The sequence below is a fragment of the Benincasa hispida genome, unplaced genomic scaffold (genome assembly GCF_009727055.1).
Source record: "Benincasa hispida cultivar B227 unplaced genomic scaffold, ASM972705v1 Contig896, whole genome shotgun sequence".
NCBI classification, from domain to species: domain Eukaryota; kingdom Viridiplantae; phylum Streptophyta; class Magnoliopsida; order Cucurbitales; family Cucurbitaceae; genus Benincasa; species Benincasa hispida.
In genome coordinates this window covers 14,272-22,005 of record NW_024065231.1, presented here as the reverse complement: position 1 = coordinate 22,005, position 7,734 = coordinate 14,272, and the positions used below count along the sequence as shown (strand labels likewise).

At 41.7% G+C, this 7,734-nt stretch overlaps 1 non-coding gene across 1 annotated transcript; it reads right to left on the bottom strand.

Moving 5' to 3' along the window:
* Positions 1-3,318: 3,318 nt before the first annotated feature.
* On the bottom strand, positions 3,319-3,425 carry LOC120070088. Its single transcript, XR_005479785.1, has one exon. It is a non-coding gene; the product is annotated as a small nucleolar RNA R71 (small nucleolar RNA).
* Positions 3,426-7,734: the final 4,309 nt, after the last annotated feature.

The following is a 7,734-nucleotide window of genomic DNA, read 5'->3' as shown; positions in this document are numbered from 1 at the left end:
ACGATGCGATGGACAACGATCGTGTAGAACTTCTTCTGCACGATGCGATCAACCCTATATCGTCTCTTTTCTCGAAGAGTCGCAACCTTTGGCTAAAAATTCGATGAATGACTCAAGACTTCAAACACTTTGAATACAGACTCGATTACGATTATTTATGCCCAAAAACGCAGGGGCCTTTACAAACAACCACAAATGTAAAAGGAATTAAACAAACCGAGGCAATTCATCCCGAAAACATCCATTAATCCGGCACATCCACAACAGATTTAACATTTAAAACAGCGTAGAAATGCACCCACCATGAATGCATACGTTATTTCGTTGCGTCAGATGAAATCGGAGTATTAGAAACCTGGCTCTGATACCAATTGAAGGATCTCATACCGAGAGGTCCATGAGCGGGTTCAGATTGCTTCGATTTCACAGTGACCGAAATACAAAAGATATACATTTCACACAAAAAGTTATGCATATAAACCTAATTATGGGCATGCTCAGAACACAATAATTAACAAGGAAAGGGTTCATACCAGATGAAAACTCTCTTCCAACGTCTGAACCCTAATGGATCTACCAACGCCTGATGGGTATGTCGACTGCAACAGCACGATCAGAACGTACATGAACACTACAGTGGGGACGACACCACCACAAGAGAAACCCGGGTATCCTTAGAGTAAAAAACCCAAAGAGTGGGCTTTGATGAGTTTGGTAGAGGACAGAAGACAATGCGTCGTGTAGACGATAAGCAAGTAGGAGATGAAATTGTGCTATCGTTTAGAGGAAATGCTTATCGCATAGAAGAGCTACATGATCACGTATGAAAGGCTGAACGATTGTTTAGGAAAAACGTAGACGATCGTTTAGAGAAAACGTGAGGCAGATGATCGTTTAGACGGACAAGCTTCTATTGTATAGGCTCTCGCGATCACTTTCACGAATTGTTTTGGGTACGGACGAAAATATGAATGCACGATCATGAAAAATGAAAGTGATTTTCATTTTTAATCCGCCAGTTACCTTAACCAATGCAGTCCATTACCCACGTCCGAACGTGGATAAATTCATTAATTATCATATAATTAATCAATTAATTTATTTAATAAATATAATCATATTATATTTATATCCTATAGTTTGATTCACATATCTACTATAGTATTTTCTCCTCTACTTGATATAAATCATATTTATATCTAATTTCCTCTAAATTAATGTATCTCATACATNTGTGATCATAGGAAATCAGTGGTCGAGCGCAACTTCAACGCAAGGCTTTGTGTTAATTGTGCTCGCAAACATTCGTCCGAGAAGGATCGCCGCAACTTGGTCAACGCGACATGGTGGGCGCATCCGGATGAAAGGATAATTAAGAGCGATGGGACAGAAAGCTGATGACAGTCGAATCTAAATTAAGTTGACAGCTGATAACGGTCACAAAGTACATTCAGCTTTATTGGTAACAATTATCCGACGCATCAGTCAGGAATTAAAGTTGTCTCATCTGTATAACCAGGAGAGAGAAGCCACCTTTCACCATGGATGCTCTATAAATACCAAGCGCATTCTTCAGAGAAGGGGTTGACAAGTTAACCAGTTGATTAATTCACCGTTACGTTCACGCCCCTGTCCATAGTTTTCCTTTCCATTTTAAGGCGGTGCAAGAGAAGAGTGGTGGCGCCGGAGATCGCTCAGGGAAACTCGAGAGAGAACCTTAGGGCGTAAGAGCAGAGAGCGGTCGACTCTCGCGAGATTGAGATTATCTTTAGAGCACGAATAGAAAAACTGTAAACGCTTGGCAGCAAGAGATTGCTACCAGGCTCTTTATTATATACTTGTATTGTTATTTTGTTCTTCATCTTCATATCTATTTGATAACGGGCAGAAATGCACGTTATCATAGTTCTAAGCTCTTAAACAATGTTGGATTGCGTTGATGAAATATATTAAATTTCATCCATTAAGCATAATTTCTATAACATTGCAGTCGCATGCGTCCAATGCATTAGAGCAGTTGATCTTTACATTTTTGTGCAGAATATGCGTTAACGCAATGCAAAGAGTGCGATCACAGGAATACATTTGTCGAGCGCAACTTCAATGCAAAACTTTGCGTTGATTGTGCTCGCAAGCATTCACCTAAGAAGAATCACCGCAACTTGGTCAACGTAACATGGTGGGCGCATCCGGGTGTAAGGATAATTAAGAGCAATGGGACAGAAAGCTGATGACAGTCGGATCCAAATTAAGTTGATAGCTGATAACGGTCACAAAGTACATTCAACTTTATCGGTAACAATCATCTGGCGTGTCAATCAGGAATTAAAGCTGTCCCATCTGTACAACCGGGAGAGAGAAGTCACCTTTCACCATGGAAACTTTTTAAATACCAAGTGCATTCTTCAGAGAAGGGTTAAACAGTTGATTACTCCATCACTTTATAAGTTCACGTCTCTATCCATAGTCTTCTTTCATTTTAAGGCGGATGCAAGGAAGAAGGTGTGCCGATAGATCGTTTCGGCAGGCTTGGGAAAGCACCAGAAGCTCCAAGACAGAGAGAGGGCTGACGCCTGCCGAAGCGGGAACATTTGTAGATCAGAATAGAGATTCAGTGTAAAAAGCCTCGATCAGCAAGGAATTGCTACTAGGCTCTCTACCTTTATTTTCCATTATCATTTTGTACTCAACTTAGTTATAAGAATGAAATGTCTTTCTTTATATCTGTTCACTCTCTGTTATTTATGCATGAGTAGCTAAATTAGTTGAATGGGTTGAGAAGTAGTTAGCTAGCATAATGAGGGAATCTTCATCTTTGCGGTTATCTTGTTTAGGTATGCTTCATTCGTCTATTAGAGATACTTGGGAGGGTAGTCTAAAGACAGGATCTAGACTTGGGAAGGTCAGGTCAGAATCTAGGTTTAGAAAAACTAGATTAGAACGCATAAACGGGAGATAGACGCTTAGGAATGGGCATTATTTGTTATCAACGCATCGCATGCTTCTTAGCAATAAGGTATGATTGTATGCAGATTCGAGATGAAACTGATGATGCTACAGATGATCCAGACTGCAGGTCAATTTAGAGGAAGGCGTGGCGAGGATCCACATGCCCACCTCCGAAGTTTTATTGAAATCTACAATACTTTTGTGTTCCCGAACATCTTTGCTGAAGAAGTTCGACTAATGTTGTTCCCATTTTCTCTCTGTGATCAGGCTAGGAAATGGGCTTATTTGCTCAAACCAGGAGAGATTACTTCTTGGGAGCAGATAGTGGAGAAATTCATGAAAAAGTATTTTCTACCTACCGAGAATGCAAGACGAAGAAAGCTTATTACTAATTTTGAACAAGATATGGATGAATCTCTCAGTGATGCTTGGGCGAGGTTGTAAAGGTTGGTCCGAGATTGTCCGCATAATGGGCTACCAGACTGCCTTCAAATGGAAATTTTGTATAATGATTTGAATCTTGTTTTGCAGACTGCTACCAATGTGATAGCCGCTGGTGGTCTTCTTGACAAAACTTACGAAGAGGCGAAGAATATCCTGGACTGCATCTCCAAGAACCATGAAAACTGGAGGGAGGGTGACCAGAAATTGAGAGTTAAAGATTCGGATGCAAATAACGGTGCCATTGTTTCATTACAAAACCAAATGTCCACAATGATGAATTTGATTCAAGGAGTGGCGATCAACAGCCCAACACTGCAAGGTGGGCAAATTAATGCAATAAGTCAAACCACCGCAAGGTGTGCGACTTGCGGTGATGGGCATGCGATGGAAGATTGCCTGCAAAATCCACAGTCTGTATATTTTGTAAAGNCCCTCAATGGCAGGAGTTCCCTACTCACTCAGGATTGAGGTCATGTTACCTATGGTCATCCTAGTGAAGTGAAGTCTCTGTCATGAACGGTGTTATATAACGAGACATTAACACTTCGTGGTTAGGTCTTATACAAACTCTTTATATAGGACGCCCCTGCTCGTATGTTCCCAACATGAATGATCAAGATCAGACCATCTGTGACAAGTCACAACACTTATGACCATTCCACAAAGCGGGTCGCATCCGTAGTGTTACCAGGATAAGGTTTCCCTCCTTTATCCATTTACTACAGACCATTTTGGTTATCACTCAAGAAATGATCCACTTGTATGTCACCACATACATGCTTGAGTCACATACAGATAACCAGGGATTTTATGTTTATTGGTTTGTGGTAAAGCAAATAAAACAATTAACCGAGCAAAATACAAGATGTGAAGTGAATATCATATATTAACAGCATAAGTGTTCGTATATACTGTTTACAAACTACAGGACACGAGACTTTAGGGCATCAACCCCAACATAGGCATGTTCGAAAGCATCTGGGCAACCCCATACAGTGCGGGAAAGCCCTAGACAGTGCCAGAACATGCGAACATCGGCTAGACGGCCCCACACAGTCTCAGAAGACTCTAGAAGGATCTAGAAGGTGTCGGAACATACCGGATGATTCTGGAAGGCTCATGGAATATCTAGAATGACCCAACATCAATACACTTGTACATATTCTAGATTACTCCGTAATGGTCTAGAATTGTCTAGAGGAGTCTAGAATGTTCTTGTATATACTTGGAAAGATGTAAAAGGGGCTAGAATAACCTAGGGACATTTCTAGGACTCCTTGGAGTGCCTAAAAACCTCCATGGCCGACCTTAAGGGAGCCTAGGTTGGTGAGGGAAAGTATAAATAGCCCAAAAGGGCATCTCATTTGTACATAGGCAATTCAATCAAGCAATATTGCAACATTCTCAAACTCCTTCATGCCTACCTAGTTACGATCCCTTCCCCTTCGTGCCTTAGCCATTTTTGAACCTCTAAAGACTTACTTTGAGTTTCATTAAAGCTCGATAACACCCCAGTGCCGCACGCTTAGCCACTGAAATCAATCGAAGCGTGACAGGTGGTATCAGAGCAACGGTCTCGAACCTAGGTACCCCTTGACAACATTGCTGCGCATATGGCAACAGGGGAGGGACATGTATCCCCTGCTGAATAGGTCATTGAGGGAGCCGACTTATGCAAAGCACTTGAAGGTAAAGTTCAANAAGGTGTGCGACTTGCGGTGATGGGCATGTGATGGAAGATTGCCTGCAAAATCCACAGTCTGTATATTTTGTAAAGAATAATCCCTTTTCAAACATTTACAATCTCGGGTGGAGAAACCACCCCAATTTTGGTTGGAAGAATCAATAACAAAATTTCCAATCTGTGGTGCAAAAAAAAGGTCCATCAGGATTCTTCCAACGCAAAAACGGTCAACAGAGCAACCAAGCAAGTAGCTCACAACAACCAACACAATCTTTTTCTCTAGAGAGCCTATTGAAGCAATATATAGAGAAAAATGAGACAGTGCTTCAAAGTTAGGCTACGTCCATCCGCAACCTTGAATTGTAAATGGGCCAGATTACGAGTGAGCTGAAGAGTCGACCGCAAGGGGCGATGCCAAGTTCTACCGAGTTTCCACGCAACCCAGAGGGATCAGGAAAGGAGTAATGTCAGGTTGTGACATTGCGCAGTGGAAAGACTATGGAGGGAGAAAAGAAGGATCAAAGTAGAACAACTTCCATCGCAACTGAGCCCGAGATTACGGTAACACAAGAAAAAGAAAGAGAGAATGAAGCAGTGGAACCTGAGGTTGCGTCGACCTCAAAGTCAAATGAAACAAGAACCGTGAAAGTTCAGTTACCACCTTTCCTTCAGAGGCTAAGAAAGAAGAAAATCGAAGAGGTACAGTACCAACACTTCTTATCTATGTTAAAGCAATTACATGTTAACATTCCTTTCAGTAAAGCGATTGAGGAAATTCTTTCCTATGCCAAGTTTCTGAAGGACATGGTAACTAAGAAGAGAGGCGTTGGAAAATTTTCCACGGTGGCATTAACGCAAGGTTCCAAATCCATAATCCTACCAAAGATGAGTGATCCTGGGAGCTTCACGATTCCTTGCTCCATAGGAGGACTCTATATTGGGCAAGCCCTGTGTGACTTGGGAGCCAACATAAATTACTGCCACTGTCAATCTTTCGAAAATTAAATATGGGGCAAATTGTGCCCACCTCCGTGGCTCTCCAATTGGCTGACAGATCTCTGGTTCATCTAGAAGGTAAGGTGAAGGATGTGCTGATCACGATTGATAAATTTATTTTGCTAGTTGACTTCATCATCCAAGGTTATGAGGCCAACAAAGATGTGCCTATCATTTTGGGGCGACCTTTCCTATCAACGGGTCGTGCTCAAATTGATATGCACAAAGGAGAAATCACTTTGAGCATAAATGGACAGAAGCTCAAATTTAATATAATTCATGCCATGAAATTTCCGGATGAGGAAGATCTACAAGATTCTGACGATGACCTGAATTTGATTGAAGAAGCAAAGTCTGATGAAGAGTGGGTAGAAGAGGATGCCAACGCATCCATAGCTGCCTGCAATGCAATCGTAGCAAAAACAAACAAAGAAAAAGGAACGATCGCAACATAAGAAGAAGAACCAAAAGAATAAAGAAAAACAACGCAACCTTCCCTCGTGGAACCACCAACACTTGAACTAAAAACCTATCAACACATTTGAAGTACGCATTTCTAGGGCAGAATGAGAAGCTGGCAGTGATAATTTCCTCTGCTCTAAACGCAGATCAAGAGAATGCGTTGATGAGCATTCTCAAGTAACATGAGCGAGCAATTGGCTGGACGCTCACTGAAATCAGAGGAATTAGCCCCGCGTACTGCATGCACCACATTCGTCTTGAGGACGACCACAAAGCAACTATTGAAAATCAACACAGACTTAACCCTGCGATGAAGAAGGTCGTCAAAAAGGAGATTATCAAGCGACTGGATGTGGGCATTATCTATCCCATTGCAGATAGCACATGGGTTAGCCCCATGCAATGTGTGCCGAAGAAGGGCGGAATGACGGTAGTACCCAATGAGAACGATGAATTAATACCGCAAAGAACCATCACTGGATGGCGCAAATGTATGGACTACCGCAAATTAAATACGGCCACAAAGAAAGACACTTCCCTCTTCCATTCATTGATCAAATGCTAGATAGACTAGCAGGGAATGATTTTTACTGCTTTTTGGATAGATATGTTGGGTACAATCAAATCATGTTAGCTTCTAAAGACCAAGACAAGACCACATTCACCTGCCCATATGGGACATTCGTTTTTCGCTGCATGCTGTTTGGTCTCTGCAATGCACCGAGCACGTACCAGAGGTGCATGATGGCAATCTTTTCATATTTTCTCAAAGACTCAATGGAAATATTTATGGATGACTTCTCCGTTTATGGGAACACTTATGAAGTCTGTCTGGCCAATTTGGAGAAAATTCTGAAAAGATGTGAAGAGACGAACCTGGTGCTCAACTGGGAAATATGTCACTTCATGGTGAAAGAGGGTATAATGTTGGGACATAAGGTCTCCCGAGATGGGTCTGAGGTGGACAAAGCAAAGATCGACACAATTGAAAAGCTTCCACCTCCAACCAGCATGAAAGCTGTGCGAAGCTTCTTGGGGCATGCTGGATTTTACAGTCAATTTGTCAAGGACTTTTCTAAAATAGCACGACCATTGAGTGTGTTGTTAGAGGTGGATAGAAGGTTTGAATTTGACAACAATTGCCTCAACTCATTCCAAGTTTTAAATAATACACTGATTACTATGTCCGTCTTGATTGC